This window comes from Macrobrachium rosenbergii, chromosome 29 (assembly GCF_040412425.1).
Source record: "Macrobrachium rosenbergii isolate ZJJX-2024 chromosome 29, ASM4041242v1, whole genome shotgun sequence".
Lineage (NCBI taxonomy): Eukaryota > Metazoa > Arthropoda > Malacostraca > Decapoda > Palaemonidae > Macrobrachium > Macrobrachium rosenbergii.
In genome coordinates this window covers 1,010,570-1,028,448 of record NC_089769.1, presented here as the reverse complement: position 1 = coordinate 1,028,448, position 17,879 = coordinate 1,010,570, and the positions used below count along the sequence as shown (strand labels likewise).

General features: G+C 38.1%; 1 long non-coding RNA gene across 1 annotated transcript; it reads left to right on the top strand.

Annotated features, from left to right (window-relative positions):
* Positions 1-1,103: 1,103 nt before the first annotated feature.
* Positions 1,104-9,202, top strand: LOC136854463 (uncharacterized). The gene is made up of 3 exons (XR_010857702.1): positions 1,104-1,218; positions 3,339-3,460; positions 5,855-9,202. It is a non-coding gene; the product is annotated as an uncharacterized lncRNA (long non-coding RNA).
* The last annotated feature ends 8,677 nt before the right edge of the window (positions 9,203-17,879 follow it).

Sequence of the window (17,879 nt, the reverse complement as noted above, 5' to 3'; positions counted from 1 at the left end):
CGTCTCCTGCGAAAGAATCATTTACCACTCGCCCTGACATGTATAACCCCACACCCACCCCCACCCCTCATCCGTTGTGCGTGACCCTCTTACGTGTGATGGCTTAGCGTTTCGAATTCTTCAGATGCTTCGTAAAGGTCTTAGGTTTTAACGAAGTGGTTATCGTTGGGCGTATTATCGTAAGGGGTGGGTTTACGAATGCTTAGTCAGTCTGTCAGTGGGTCGTGATTTAGAATTAGGATTTATTTATTTCTGGTTACTAAAATGGCGTCATAAAATCTAGGTTACTGACGCCAAAGTTAGAGTTAGGAATTGAAATGCAGAATTACTCAGTTTTTTTTTTTTTGGCGGGCCAAGATTTGAAATTAGGAATTGAAATGCAAAGGTTCTGTTTGTTTGGGGTAGGTCACGATTTAAAATTAGGAGCTGAAATGCAGACTTCCTCAATTTTTTGTGGATCATGGTTCAAAATTATCATCTGAAATGCGAGAGTCCTTCAAAAGAAAAAAATATATATATATATATATATATATATATATATATATATATATATATATATATATATATATATATATATATATATCTTCATTGTATAGTATATAACTGTGACGCTCTAGCTTGTTTTAGCAAACAGCATTGAAAAATGTGGAGAACAAAGCCATTGTTAAAAATGCTGATGAAATCAAACCCCTTGCTTGCATGATAATCTTTGTATATTCTTAAAAGTAGCCTACACTTAAAATCCTTAGATTTTGAGGACTACTGTGGCCACAGCAGCTGTGGCCCTCCTCGTAAAGCTTATTATCAAGGCTCAGGAAAGTGTTTTAATACACAATATATATAAAAAGGTTAGCACACGAGAAAGAAAGAGGCCCTGAATTTCTGCTATTATTTCAAAGAAGACGACCTGAACTTGATTCAGCCAAAGGTAAAAATAAAACGTCAGAATATTGAGCTAAAAAAGAAAAAAAAATAACAAATATGTGAACATGCTTATATAGAAGTACTGAAAACAAAAAAATTAATAATAAAGAGAAAAAAATTAAAAAAAAAGAAATAAATAAAGGAAGAACCAGAATTCCCAACTGGCAACTCCAATTTTTGTTGACAAATGACAAGTGGAACTTGAAGTCGAAAACTCGACGGCTTTTTGTAATGTCACTTCAATATCGAAGTTATTATTGATTAGTGGTGAGGATCGTTGTTATTTTAATCACGGTGAGTCATAACTACTTCATTTATTACCTTCATTTAAGGCGGGCGTCCTCCGGGAACAGGAATAATAAGGCAAAAGGAACCTTCTAAAGGGATCTCTTGTCTGTCAGGGTACCACAGTAACAGGTTATGGCCGGCGATTTTTTTTTTAATTTCTTGGAAATTTATTCTTATTGGAAACGTTAGCTTTAAATTATAGGCCCTCTGGGTTATTTCAGCATGAGAATGACCAATTATCAGTAATTAAATCGTTTATGGAGGTAATTTAGGCTGGCTTAACATCCACGCCAGTAACCTCTGGAGTTGGCTGCGTACGTTGTCAAAAATTATTATTATTAGTATTATTATTATTATTATTATTATGTGTACAGGAGTTTTAACCTATTTATGAATTCAGTCAATTCACTAGACAAACGGTGAATAACCAGGCTAGTCACAGTAGGTAAAAATTGATTCACGCAGAGGAAATGACCTTCGAGAGTTTTATTAACCTGGCATTGAAGGATGACCTGAAATGCCCTCTAGCCTTTCAAGGCCGTCACGGCAACTATTCATCCTCCGCCGCCGGCACGTTGCCATCCTAGGCGACGTATTGCACTTCGCCTAACTTCTCCTACTAGGTTCTTCGCAGCATCCCTTAGGCCCCCAGCTGCAGCCCCTTTCGTTTCTTTTACTGCACCTCCGTTCCCTTTCTCCTCCGTCTTGCTGGGTTATCCACCTTCCCCTGACAGTTGTTTTGTAGTGCAGCAAATTCAGTTGTTGTATTCTATTCTAACTTCTCCTACAACAAGGGAGCTGTGAATCCAGCCCCCCAACATGAAAAGCTGCAAAGTTATTGGACTCTAAAATGGCTGGCTATTTAATAAGTTGGGGTTTCGCTGCTTTGTCAGTTGATTCGGTCAGAAATTGGCTTAAGTTTATCTTAGTTTTACCAGACCACTGAGCTGGTTAACAGCTCTCCTAGGGCTGGCCCGAAGGATTGGACTTATTTTACGCGGCTGAGAACCAATTGGTTACTTAGCAACGGGACCTACAGCTTATTGTGGAATCTGAACCACATTATATATGCGAATAGCCTTGTCATTGTAATTGCCTGTAGAGGAAAGAGTTGATTAAGGTTGAAGGAAAAGTTGATAATACATTGTTTAGGGTTGGGGAATATGTAGGCTACAAAATCTTGAGTTGGTTCAGAATATTAAAGTGCAATTGAACCAAATAATAATTTTATTTGCAAATACTGGAAGCCTAAAGAAATTACTTAGTCAATTCATGGACTCTTAGCAAAACCAGGCTTGAGAGTTTGCAACAAATTTTGCCATTGTTATTCCCTACCAGCACAAATATACTGGTTGTAAGATTTGTGTCCATGTGTTTAATACGACTACCTGGCTGCACACTGAATACAAAGCCTTGAGGGTTGTATGGTAGAGTTATGGCAATAAAAACTCTTTACAAGGCTATATTAATGGTGCAGTATCACAGCGGAGCTTTATTTTTATATATTCCCAGCATTCATCCTCAGAAATTGTTGTGGATTTTTCCCTCAATATGTTTTTGCTTTGTAAAGCTTGTACAAATATAGGTATTCTTAAATCTGGGTAATTTGCTAAGGAAAAAAACATGATTACATAACCTAATTAGTTTATTTGTGAATTTTTAAGTGCCACCAACAGCAGGTTAGGTTAGGTTAGGTTAGGTTAGGTTGTTAAATCATAGACAGAAAGTGTATTTTTAAGGTCACTACGTTGTATTTAATTGAAGTTAACAATAATCTAGTGGTTAATGTAATATTTGATATGTTTTGTGAAATCTGTTTAATAACCAACTATTTAATTGACAATGTACAGATATTTCAAAGTAAGTACAGGTGGCATTGTGTTCCAGGTTAATATTTTGCTTCAAAGTGTACTCCTGGCTTTCGACTACAGTAATCAGGGTTTTAGAAAGCCTTGGTGTTTGAGTGAGGCCAAATTGCCAATTTTTTCTATTATTTTGTTGATTTTTATATAGCTGCTTGTGTAGATTACTAACTGAGGTAAAATTTTTATTCTCTATGGTTTATTTTCAAGATCACTCTGGTTTGCTTTTCATTTAAAGGTGACAGAGTTTCTATTTTATTTCAGGTCTAACCTCAAGCCATCACTCTTTGGGGTAACTTCAAGCATGCCTCCCCTTGCAGGAACTCTGTTGCCAGGGACTTCAAGATGTTACAATTAAATTCAGCCTTGTTTGCTAAACCCCATAGGTAAGGAAATTATTTATGTTCCAAACACAAGTAAATGTATGTTTGTGGTACAGATTACTAGGGAAGAAGCCTGTAATCTGTGGTACAAGTGAAGAAGTACATTACAGTACATGTAGTTGTAATGTCTTATGTGGTAGTGAAGTCATTCCCTTGGGAACACTTTTCCTAGTGAAGAAATCTGAGTGCAGTTTGGTGTCACATTCTAATACAAATGGTAAATTGACTGTATAATCACTTTATCAGACAGAGTTGTGGCTGGAGAGACACTCAAGTTAGAACACCACCATCATCAAAACCACTGACATCTGTGTGAGGTATATTGTTAGATTAATTTTGAGAGATATTGGTCTTTGGGTAGTTTTTTGTGATTTTCAACTCCAAGAATCTTCAGTTCCTCTCTAATGAATGAGGTGTCTTCCTAGATTGAACTAGACTGAACTTGAGGCGTTGTATTGCATTGTTTAGTTTTCTGAAATTATTTGGGCTGCTGTTTCATTCACTAGATGTGTTGCCTAGATGTGTTGCTGATTCATTTTGCATGTGTGTTATATTTTCCACATGTCTTTTATCGGATTGCTCTCTTAGTAATTAACTACCAGGGCAGTGGTCAGCCTTTAGTCCAATAGATTCGAAGGAGGGTGCTGGTGGATACCTTGCTTTCCCACCCTTCGAACTGGGGTGCCCTACATGGTCCTCCATACTAGGCTGCGTTTCATTGGACCACACTCAATGTGGCATTGTGGGGATGCAAATATCCAAGGTCTTTTTATTGTATTACAGAGTCTCTTTTTATCAATGTTTATATACCTGCAGTTAGCTCCTGGACGGAGCCATCAAGAACCTTGGGTAAAGAGAAATGCAAAATAGCATTTTGAACACTGAAGAAGCTTAGCCAGACATATTGACATATTTAAACCAGCTTCTTCTGCAAGTTCTTGATTTTTCAGTTGGGGACAGTAGCATAGAAAACTGGTGCTTTAGGTAGACTGTCAATCTCCTTATTGGGGTAGGGAAATGTCTATGCAAAAAGTCTAAAAGGAAGCGAGAAATGACAATATAAGGGGATTTTGGTATTGACACTTTCCGTAAAAGTTTTACCATGCCTCAGATTATTTTGAAGGAGCTGTTACTCAGTGTTTAAAGATTTATAATGTAAAAGTTAGAAGAAGAAGAATGAAATGGGAATGTAATCCGTTGTCCTTTACATACACATTGAATTATCAAGACCTTAGAGATTTGGCAGAATCAAAGAAAAGGAGTATGGCCAGATTAAAACACTTTTACATTCAAGAACCTCTACGTAAGGGACCCCAACTTCAGACTTCTGTACTTAACAGCTACCATATAAAGATTATTTTTTCCTATTTTGCCATTTTAGATGTGATGTATTTTTAGATAAATTTCTTAAATTGAATGTCGAGTGAAAAGTACAGGTTACTTTAAGTTAGGGAATCTGTGGAATTGTTGTTAGCTGTTAGATATCTTGAAAACATTCAAGTGCAGCTGTAATATAGGGTCTTGTTACTTCACAGACTTTGTTACTTATTTAGAAAGACCAGACCCCCAGAGTGTCTGTAAAGTTGAGGTGGTACTGCACCTTCAGTTACTGTACAGTATACTAAAAATTCCACTGGCACAGTGCAGCATTGAGGTTACTCTGTTTCACTTTCTAGAGAATTTGAGATTTGGCACCAGCTTTTGACATAACCAGATACTTTGGTGACATGGTACTCCTTTTTGGCGTTGCCTTTTCATTTCTCTGTTCCTTAGAGGCTGTTGGTTTGTCCATCAGTGCTAACGGAAAGAAAATTCCTCATCGTCACTGTATGGAAGACAGTGAATTTTTATTGCCATTAGACCTTGCCTACATTTGTACCATTCCTTTGTAATTGACAGTAGGACAAGGCTTTGTATCAAATTGAGATGAAGTAAGGTGGTTCAGTGGCTGTGCATATTCTCATAACTATTACAAAAGTGATGCCATTCGTGGTTGTTCCCTTTTAGGAAGCATATGAAACTATGCAGTACCATGAAACACTGGGCCACAAACTGTACAGGTAATTAAAACCCAACTAAGAATGAGTAGCTAACTGCCCATTTTTGGATATTTGGCAGAAAGTACAAAAAGAGATTTGTGTATTTATGAGAGGAGAAAGTTTGAACCTGTTCTTCTTTGCAATTAGAGATGTTTTCATACTATTTTATATATAGTACAGGAAGAGTTCTGGCCAAAATGGTTCATATTCAAGTAGTGTAGTAATTAACTGGAAATACAAGTTTCTAGTCAGACCATGAATTATTAAGGCAGGAGGATTTTTGGTAATTGCTTCAGTTTATTGTAGGAAAGTAGCCAAATTACAAGACTGAAAATATAATTGTCATTTTTTATTACAGATTATAGGATTCCTTGTCATCAGTAACCTTCAAGTCATAATGCGAAAATAACAGCAGAAGACTTTTGCTATCTCACATGATTCCTCATCCTCCATTTTTCCTGCGGAGAGCGACCAGGTTCACTGAACAACTGCACCAATGTATCGTAAATGTGCTCACACCATTGGACTGTGGAACCTCTCTCTCTACTGAGGAGGATGTGCAGTTGGAGCCTCAAAAGTTCAAGCAAAGATGCAACGCATTACTACCCTAAAACAGTTCACCTTGTATTTTAATAATTTGTTTATATTTTTATCTGTTATTTAATCATTTATTTGTTTTCTAATAACTGATATCTTCTTTCTGTATTTCATATCTTCATTAATGTCTTTCAAATGGAATCTTCTTGAATTTCAAGTCAGTGGCCCCACTTGTGGTCCTGTTCCATATGAATAGGGTTCATCTTTTAAGCTATAATAATCTGAATGATGATTTTAGAGATGGAAAGTGACATCTCTTGTGGGGTGTTCACACATACAAATCATTCTCTGAAAGATGTAAGATTCAAAGCTTTGCATAAAATCAGATGGTCGTTATTGTAATGAAGTAGGTGAACAAGATCCTTGAGAGACAATGCACCTGGTGCTGAAGGGATACCAAAGAGATTCTTTAGTACTGTTGATTTTGTTTTGGGGGTCAGATTTGACTTCCTCCTTGGATTTACTGCTGGTCGATTCTAAGATTATCAGTGTGTCTCTAATAAATGGAGCCTCTGGAATAGTTTCCATGTCTGTTTTACAATCTGACACATCTTCATTCATATTCTTACATCAACTTTTCCTCATATGAGCCTAGATGTTTGAAGAGTTTTCTCCAGTTGCTTATAATTAGTGCACTTACAGTCAGAATTCCCTTGTGGTTTCAGACCATGTCTTGTCCTAAGCTTCCTCTCCCTTTGTCATAAACTTAGTTTTGTTTCCTTTGATTATCAGTCCTCAGCTCTCCTTTCCAGTCTTCAGTCTTTCAGAAAATATTGTAAGACTTCTTTCTCTGATTCAGTTGTTAACACCAGGCCTCCCATTCTTCATTTCTGCTTAACTTCCTCTGTGACTATGATTAGTGATGATGGGGCCCTGTGCTGATCTGTGATGGGCATCAGTCTTTATCTCAGATTCTCTGGATGTTTCTGCCACTGTATTCACACAATTTCTGATGACATGGTGATGTTCCAACACCTAAGAAGTCCATCTTGTCCTCTTTGCCTTTGTAAGTCCCAATCTAATTGCTCGTCTTGGTACCCCATTCATTGCTTTATCAAGTTATACTAATGTGCAGCTTGCTTTCTTCTGCCATCACACACACCCTTACTTTAGTATGCTGTGTTTCAACTCCTCCTCCTCCTCCTCCTCCTCCTCCTCCTCCTCCTCCTCCTCCTCCCTCCTCCTCCTCCTCCTCCTCCTCCTCCTCCTCCTCCTCCTCCTCCTCCTCCTCCTCCTCCTCCTCCTCCTCCTCCTCCTCCTCTGCTATTACAATTCTTGTGACTCTGCCTCATTCTTCTGGTCTCATCCCCTATAGAATACTGCCTTGAAGTACCTTGCAATATTTCCTCCTTGTGACTGACTTTTTGTTTATATTTATATACAGCACTGTACATTATGTACTTGTCGATACATATGTGTTAAGTATAAGTTATTTCCATTGTGTCTTTCACGTAGGATATTCTATCTTGCTAGTTGATGGCCTTTCAAAATTATTGCAGAGGCTTGTAATGATCATTCATTTTGAATAGGCATTTTTTTCCATGCATTCTTGTTCAGTTCCTAAATGATTAATTCCCGTGCTACTTTATTGACATGTGAAGGAGTCTCCTAATCTCTTCAGATGTATGATTCTGTATTAATCCTACTGTCACTGCAACATCCTCTAGTTCATGTTCATTTTCTTTATAGAAGAATCTTGAAGTGCTGTCTTTGCTGCTTGACCTTGTCTTTTTAATGTACTTTTTCCTTTCACATTTTATTCATGTTTTCTTGACTGCTCTGTTATTCCAGACATGTTCTCTCTCTGATCTCATATCTGCCACATCATCATCATCTTGACCTCCCTCTTCTTGTCCTCATAGGCCTTGCCATCCTCATCTGCCTCTTCGTCTCCAGAATGTGAAGTCTCCTTTTATTTCTAGGTCCCTCTGAACCTTCCTTGGCCCTTTATCAGTCAAAGAATGCATGAGGAGGAGGTTGCTCAGGTCATTAGTTCCCTTTGGTGTGTTGCTGGTTCTTGGCCAGCAGCAGTAACTGTTGTTTTGGATTTGCGATTCCTCTGTGGGAGCTGCTGCCACTTTCCACTGATCATGTATGGCTTGCTGTAGATGGTACTAAAGTCTCCCCTAGGTGTCCCCATGACCCCCACTGCATTGCTTTCATCCTTTGACTTTCAACTTGGCCTTGTTTGGTTTAGAATTTTTTTCTCTTGATATTTATTGTAAATTGTTCAGTCCTTTATCATTCTCCAAGATTGCTAAGCCTTGCTGTTTCTAAGGTAGAAAAATGGCCTTCATCTATTGCCCTTGAATTCCCCATTGAAGATTCTGAGGCCAATTTTTTTTAAGAATGTTAAATGGAAGCATTTTGAGAGATTTATCCCCTTTTGTCCAGAAATTTGTCAGAATCCTCAGCATTTTTGGACTTCCCAGTTGTATATTTTGTATGCAAAGAACCGCATTTTACTCAGTTTTAGTTTTGGCATTAAAAACAAGCCACTTGGGTGAGCCCCGTGGAAGTCAAGTGTTTTTTTTTCTCTGTGGTTTGCTTAATTTACTTTGTAGCAATAGTACAGGTTGTAACAGTTCAAGATTTTATTCTAGGCCTTGTGGTCTGGTTTATCAAAACTTTAGAGTTGCCTTATTTTATGTGAAGGTGAAAGAGTATTTCATTTTGTCAAGTATTTCTTTGAGCAGGTTTTCATGTTAGATTCCACATGTGTAATGCTACATTGCTTTTTTGCACTTTTGTATTATTTTTTATTTTAGTTAAAGGAGCAAGTTGATTGCAGTTAAAACAATGACCCCAAGTAGCAGTTAAGCTGGGAAGAAGAGGTGTCAGTAAACTTGGTGATTTTTGTGCTGTGTTTCTTAAAGTTATATGGTACACTTTTAGCTTTGATGGTTCATAACTTTTTTATATATATATGACATAATCATGAGTGGTAATCTGTAAGTGATTATTGTTTTCAGAAGACCTACTAAATGTCAAGCATAGGCCATTGCAAATGCAGGTATTTAAGGTTATTTCTTTGGGCTGCAGCAAATTATATCAGCTTTTCTCTGTTACAGTGTTTTCTTAATTTTTGTGTATTATAAGCCCATTCCATTAACCTGGCCTTATTCGTGTGACTTTTTAGACCGTAGAAGGGGAAATGAGAACACCAAGCCCCAGTAGCTGACTGATATAGGCAAGGTCCTGCAGGGTTAACATTTTGACGTCACCGTTTGCCTTTTCTCAGTTGATTGGTGATTACCCTGCATTTTTTACTGTAACACACATTAATGGATGAGTTGTAGGCTTTATGAACCTAGACTCTACATCTACTAGGTTACCTCATGGCCTATTTTTGATTTTGCCTTCTCAGACTCATTTCACGTTCAAGCCTACCTTCATCCCTGTTCATAGACTGATTTGTCTATACCTCTTTTTATTTCAGAGATTCACAAACGGTTTGGTCTCTCTTCTGAGATTTGGTTAAAAGCCCAGCATTTCAGCGAGTTACAGCTGTAATTGCTCTTAATTCTGACCAGCTAAGAGCATATACTCATAAAAGTCTTCATGGTTCAGTTTCAACTTGTAAATTTCGCTGCTTATTCTCTTGACTAGTGCTACTGTTAGAGATGCTTCATTTAATTCTGTTTGTTAGGCCCACCGGCTACAACAGGGCAAGTTTCTGTGTCGGCTATCATTTCCTATGGGTGAGTTACTGTTTTTAAGTGGTTTCCATCTGTCACACCTTTCAGAAGTTATCTGCTTGACTGGGAAGAATTCCAGTCCAGCTCCTCCTGACCCCTTTTGCCCTTGAAGTCTGGGGTTTTTCATGCCTCACTATCCAGGGAGGTCTCCTTTTGGTCTTGTATGGATCCTTTTACCTGGTTGACATTGCAGCAGCCTAGTTTAAAGTAATGAGTTTGTGAATAACAAATGGAATTTTTTTTATATTCAGACTCATTACAGTTCTTGTAAGCAAATTGCCCTCCTACTGACACCTTGGCCTGGTCACAGCTTGATCCACCTCATCCAAAGAATAATTTGGTCAGCCATCAGAGCTATGTGGATTAATGAACTGTTGTATTTTGGTGTTGCTCTTTCGTAAAAGAATGCCATTGGAGTCACGTTGTCTTCGAATTGGTCACTCATGTGACCTATGGCTGTTTTGAATAACCCACATGACCCAGTCCCTGAGTACAGACCAACCCTTGCAGTCAAACATAGCTTTTGTGAATGTCCAGCGTTAAACCAACGACTATATCAAGTATTGGAGACAAATCTCACCAGTAAAGTCTGCCAGAATGGTAGATCTTTCCAGTTTTTCCAGATGTTAAACCTTTAAGGAGTTGCAGTGTAATAAACAAGGTCTGCTGTAGGCCATCAAGAGCTGATCCATCAAGCCAGCCCTGTGAGATTTTAGAATTTTAACTCGTTGGTCTGATTAAACTACTAAATCTAAGTTCCTTTGCTTGCATTTGCCAGTCTACTGGACCAAACTGCCCCTCATTTGTCTACGATGGATTATGGTATCTGGGACTTTGCACTACAACATAAGTTGGGCCAGGTTAAGGTATTGGGTTAGTGTAGAAAAAAAGAGTGACATTTTTACAAGTGTTTGGGCTTTGGTAAAGTACAGTACTTAGTAGGGTAGACCCAAGGTTTTTGTAGCCTTCTAAAAGGGCCTCTTTCTCTCCTTATGCTGAGTTATTCATCTATTCCTTGCTATTTTTTGCTTTTTGTGGTTCCTTCATTCTGTTGGCCACAATTTCCACCTGTCACTTGTAAACAGATCCTTTAGATGAGCCCCAGAGAGGGAAATTTTCACTCGGTAGTTCCTTTACACTGCATTCAACTGAATATTGTTGTGTGGGTCAGTCATATGTAAATATGTAAATTGTTATATTTGATATCCTTTCGTATAAATAAAAAGTCTTGTGTTTTATTTATTGGTAAAAAATGTATTCTCTCTCTCTCTCTCTCTCTCTCTCTCTCTCTCTCTCTCTCTCCTCATTCCAGAACAGACCTGTTATGAAAAGCCTTTATTGTCATTTTCAAGCAAAGAGACCAAGTTTGTGGTGGTTTTTGTATGTATATTGTACAAACCATTTAGAGGGTCATTCTTTATATATCATAAGGGCAGACCAACTATGAAGAAAATCCAAAGTCTCATCCCTGAACCCCTAGAGTGTCTCACTTGTCTGTCAAACTACAGTGTACATCTTTGTGTGTTTTGCTCTTATCTTCAATTTTCATTCCAATTTTACCCTACTTGTGTTTTGCATGGATAACTCCCAGTGAATAGTCATTGGTAGTTCAGAGTATTCAGTCATTGTCTCATTTCATGAATGTAGTATATTTCCAGTCTCAGGTGTTCTTGTTAGCAACCTTTGTTTTTTGTTCTTGGAATTTGGTGTTCTGGCAGCCACTTATTTTACATTTTTCTTTGTTCTGCATCAATTCTGCTTGAGGTCTTGTTGCCAAACAAGCAACAAGGTTGCCATACGTGTACAGTACATGCAAACCTCAGTCTGAAATGTAAACACCAATCAATGTTTGTTTCGTTCTGATGACTTCTGGGATTTTGTTGATAGCGTACATAGCATCCATGGCACAGTACCTCTACCTTTCATGAAACAACTTTACAGGTTTCCTCAATGTTGCCCTTCATAGGACCTCCTCTGATACCTCATCATCCAATTCTCCAGAAATGTCATACCCCTGAAGTTCACACACACCCATGTCTCTTATTCCCATTTTGGTCTGTGAATGAAGAATGACTGAGTGACGCCATTGAGTGCTACGTAATTCACGGGCTGTTCATGCAGATCACAGAAATGACCAGCTTTGATGATTGAGTCGTTACGGCATTTGTGATGTCCAAACTTTGGGGATAGAGTTTTCATGTCGTGACTAGACGTTGGCCACTGCTCTTTTTGGCTTCTTTGTTCAATATCTTCAATTCCTATCTCTCTGACACCATTTGGTATGTAGCTGAACTTTCTCAGCCCCTTGGTTAGGTTTTGTGACTCTTCCATCCACCACACTTAATCTGTTTCATCATGCATTTTCATTATTTGCTGTCCCACTCTGCCACACAGACTACAGTCTTTTTTCCCATCATTCTCCAGAGGTACTGTATTTGCTTTTTGCTTGTTGCAGCCTCTTCTTATTACTTTATTTTAGCCCCTTGAAGTTCGTGCATGTATGTGTGTGTGTGTCATGCCCATTATACTTTCTCTGTCCTTGAGATAGCCTGCCTGTGGTACCGTGTCCTTCCTTGTAAGACGGCTAGCCCTTCAGAATTTAGTGTTAGGGTGTCTTTTATGCATGTGGGGTTCTTGCAGACGTTCAGAGATTGCAGAAGATGGAGTCTGAAAGATACAGTGGAAGGTGTTTCTGCTCACAAAACTTGGGTTCTTTCTTGATGCGTTTGCTTTTGAACAAGCAGCCAATAAGTCTTAAGCAAGCAAAATTCATTACTGAAACTTGGTAAGGCCTTGTTTTCTGTCAAGTTGCCCTTTCATATTGGATTACAGGAACTGGGTATTTTGTGTTTAAATGAACAGTAAAGGCCTTTGCTAATAATTGAGGTTGTATGTGAGAAAAAATTTTCACTTTTCTAAGAGCATGTTTTGTGTTCCCTTGCAAAGTCTCTCTCTCTCTCTCTCTCTCTCTCTCTCTCTCTCTCTCTCTCTCTCTCTCTCTCTCTCTCTCTCTCTCTCTCTCTCTCTCTCTCTCTCTCTCTCTCAAGAGGTTCAAAGACCTCAGATAGCCTTTCTAAGGTGTCAGATGCCGTACAGAAATGGTACGTTTTTAAAACTGGACAAGATGACTCCATAGAAGACTAAGTGTAAATTGAACAATATCTCTGAAGTATGGCTCGAACTAATTGTCTTAAGTACTCAGAGCTAATGAGAGAGAATAAAATCTAATTAGCTTATATAGAGGAGCTAATGAGAGAAGTATTTACAGCTTACATTAAGGCTGAAACGAAAGATTCTGGACAACCCGATTGAGCTCAGACTAGGCCAGAGTAAACCCTTTTTAAAGTCTACCTAAAGCTTACGAATACAAGTAAAAAGTCTGAAGAAAATCGCGCGTCCCTTTACAAATATAAAGAATAGTTAAAATAAAATTGAAACGGGAATATATATAAACTGCAATATCGGTAAGAAACGACCTATGAGGAAAGAAAGGCTTCCCGTAAAGACCCTCGATAGTGTAGTATAATGGCAGAAATGAATTGTGACGTCATTCCATTCACAAAATGTGTAGTAATGGTTGTGACGTCATTCCATTCAGTTCTAGTGATGGTGGTGACAAGTTTGTAAAACCATAAGGTTGTGACGTCATACCTGATAAATGTTTAAACTGTAGAATATAGAGGAAATAAAAACTACATTAATCGGACGCGTTTTTTTAAATCCAAAACTGAATATAAAGGATGGGAAGTATACTCGTGACGAAATTTTTTTTTTTATTGCTCGGAGCCAGCACTGCAATGCCCCGAAGGAGGGAATAAATCCCCCCAGCAGGAGGTATTATATACAGCCAGTCGGTTATTACCAACTCTGAAGCGACCCAAAGGGCTATTTCAGTTTTCTAAGCTGACAGCTGATTGACGAGATGGGAATAAAGCCTTTTCTATACCTCCTCTGCGCTTACCCAGATGTGTATTTTTCTATGCCACTAATGAGGAATGTTATAGAGACCCTTCCAAATATCAAAGAGAACTTGAAGTACAGTAAGCCAAAGATAGGTGTGGTTAAGTTGCCACTGAGACAAGCCTTAACCTACGTTCGCTCTAAAGGCTGTGATTTCGTATGTGGGCAAATGCTTGCTTGACGTGTAGCGGCTGATGAAACGTGGCGTTTAAAAACCTGTAGATTTGTACAGCCAGAATTTCGTCTCGAAAAGCATAATGACCAGAGAAAATTCTAAGTCCAATTCCTCTATGGACACTACGTAAGAAATCCTACGGAATGTAAACACGCATTCCGACATTCCGCTTCCCGTTTTCCTTGAGATATCAAAACCGAAAGAGTTTCCCTGACGTCTTCTCAACCAGAAAGAGTCTTTTAGTCAACCCTCATAGAAAACGGAGCAGGAACAACAAGCAAAAGACACTTGAGTTGAATATAACGGCCGTCTGACACTGAATTTGTACTTGACAGCATTCTTGACTTTGAGAGCTATGGAGAATAATTTACTTATAACTATTAATTGATGTGGCTACTTTATCTTAATTTTGAGAGATAGTTATATAGGGAATTGACTTCATTCTTTTCAGTATGGAGTTGACTGAAATAACTTAATACATTTAAAGGGTATCACAGAGCCTGTCAACCTGGCATCTTCTAGCACTTGGACGTCAGATTTGATATCAAAATGCCAACACTGGTGGCAAAACATGAGCTTTGTATCAATGTTTGTAACGGTGCTACAAACACTGACTTAAATTCTGCCACAAACATTGCCATTTCTATGTCAGATCTGACGGCAAAATGCTCAAATATGTCAGAAAATCACCTGCTGTGACGCCCATCTGATTAGAAATGCTCTAAATGAGTGACTTCAAGTTCGTTGATTATTGTTCAAATGAGTCTCACTGAGTTAAACATTTTTTAAGCTGAAACTGGTCACTCACACTCAGTACATTTATCCCTCAGATACTTTTGCCTGAATACTTTTCCATGCAAATCTGATGATGCAATGTGGGTCATTATAACTTGCAAAACGCCAAGTTCCAGGATTAGAGTAATTTTTGACCAGAGAAATCATTGAAAGATTTTAGTGTGACAGAAGTTACAGACAGTAAGTAACTACCTTTGATTAATTATAGGATTTTCGCAGCATTTTTTTGTTCCTTCAAAATCACATATTTGCTGCTCTCTCTCGTTTAAAGGTTTGCAGTTGCTTACGTTATAATTTAAGAATTTAGCTGTAAGTGAAGTAATTTTCATTGATTAGCTTTTTAACATCACATGCGCCAAAAGTTATAGCTATTTAGAGCTAAATTTGTTAACTTTAAATCTAACTTAATTCAAAACTTTTTCAAGTCATACACTTGGGACTATTTTCAGTTTACACCATATTTTCGTCTACAAGATCTAATTGCAAAAAATAGAATATGCATTTATATTCTCAGACGTCTTTCAGAACAAGAGAATGACGGGAATTTCGCAAAATAAACCAAACAAAAGCTGATTAACTTTACTTTATTTCAAATTACAAGTCACCCTCCAGTCTTCTGTTGCAACAAAAGCAATTAATTACACCGAGACACACACAATCTCTCCAAAAGCAGACAAGTGACCCAAACCCCTTCAGGTGGAACAAGCGCGCCTTGCGGCACCCCGCCCTCCCCAAAAAAACCACTTCGTCTTAGAGGACCTAAGGACACCATTCAATGTAAGTGATTGAGTCGGGTAAATGGTCAGAGACGTGCAGAGCTACTGTCCTCCTGCCCTGAGTTCTTCCTCCCCCAGCAGGGCAGCAGGTCGGACTAACGTCAGCCTTCACCCTACACGTGGACCACCGGGCCAGTTTAGGTTCTGTGTGATACGTCTTGCAAAAATCCACCCCATTGCCAGTCAGTTATGGAGAAATGTCCAGCTGCTAATTGGAACATTTCTTCGGGTGTTTTGAGGTTAGGATGTCTGCTCAAATTTTTCAGCTTTCTGTTTATACATGACTCTGAGAAGCATTTCTGTACTGATCACCAGAACAAGACTGATGGTTAAGGAAAATCGTTTCACATAGCTCACCGAGTTATTGATATTCAAAATAACTTTATGCTTATCAGAATAGGGTCACGTGACTAAAAATTGCCTAAAAATGAAAAATGGTGTTTGAAATGGCACATGAATATATAAAAAAATTACTGTTTCTCATACTAGAACAGTTACAGGGTACCAAAAACTGCAACTTTGTATTGATCATCAGTACAGGGCTACAGAATAATGAACATTGCCTTTTCACATGGACTATTACGACGACAGGACCACCGTTGCAACAATCACAACCAAAGAATGAAAACTAACAAGAAAAACTTTATGAAAAGTTTACTTCTTTTCATTTTGACCTTGTACCCCAAGACCTGCCTTTAAAATGCTAATACCAAACTACCAACTTCAGTAAACAATTTTTTTTTGTCAGGTTTTAGGACACTCCATATCTCGACCTTTTGTCTTATTCTTGACGCAGTATTCATTTTTATATCCAAAATTTATAAGAGAATACTGAACCTCTGTTCTTGTGAGTTCTGTCAGGAAGAAAACACCAGGACTGACAATGTCATACCTTCTGAGCCCAAAAAACCGACACCTTCTGGGTAAAAACACTTTCCCAACTGACACAATTTATACCCAAAGATCTCCATCGAACTGATTCTTTTTGCATAAAAATTAGACTCTAGATAAAAAAACTTCATGGGCAGAAATCTAACGAACAAGCACCGTCAAGCGAAAAGAATACAAACGAACTCCTTAGGCAAAAAGTCTCCACTTTCTGGGCGGAATCAACTCTGGCTCCCAGACTGACAAGCTTTATAGGACTCCATTTTCTATATTAAAATTTCACCCACACTAACACACTAAATGAAAACTCTTGCAGAAAAAAACTTGCTTAAAGACTTCCTGACCAAGGAAAAAGCGTTAAGTTGATGTACTGCGTAGAACACTTGCAAACAAAACATATTTTCAAGCCAAAAATCACCATCTGATAATTTCCAGTCAGAACAAAAACATTCCCTTGAATCAACAGACTTTCTTCATAAAAAATAAAACTCGCCTAAAACCAACACTTCCTGGGTGAAAACCACCTATCGAACCAATAACACTTTCCAGGAAAAACAACAATTTCAAGAGGTATCACTGTGGACAAAAATCTCATCCTGTTGGCACATTTTCCGGGCAAAAACCTCCATAACCAAAATTCTCAAGGAAAACTAACAGTCTCCGGGCAAAAACCTCCCTAATCAAACTTCTCAAGGAAAACTAACAGTCTCCTCCAAAGAAAAACACATTTTTGGAAAAACCTCTCTTAAATAGACTCCCTTTCCAGACAAAAAAAAAAAAAAACTTTTGAAATGACCCACTTTTGGGGCAAAACTTCCCGAGTATAAGACTCACAAAATATAAAGGTATTTAAAGCAAATGACTCATGAAGCCTAGAAGCAGCTCTCAAACTCACAGATATTCTAATAAAAAAACTCTCCCAAACAAAATATAAACTTCTTGGCAGAGAAAACAGTAAACTAACAGAAAACACACACACACACACACACACACACACACACACACACACACACACACACACACACACACACACACACACACACACACACACAATAACAGACTTCACAGCCAAAACAAACTCCCTAACAGACTTTCTTGCCCTCCCCAAAAACAATTCATGAACTACTAAATTTCCTAGCTCCCAAAAATACAAACTGGGAAGACTTCTAAAAATAGTAAATTAATTGTAACTAACAGATTGCCAAGAAAAGTCACAAAGGAACAGACTTAACAGCAAAAAAATTAACTTTTTTCAGTAGAAACTCAAAAACCCAAATATCTTGAAAGCCCTAGTAACAAAGTTGACAACCATTAAAGTTAACAGACTTCCTGAATGCAAACCAGCCAGATACTAACAGACTACATGAAAGCACAAGCAACACACAGACATTTTAAATAAAAATATGGCATAAACTACCAGAATTATTTTAGAGAGAATATCACAAAATAGTGTACAGGCCAAACCCAAAGGTATTACAAACCAAGGTACTTCCT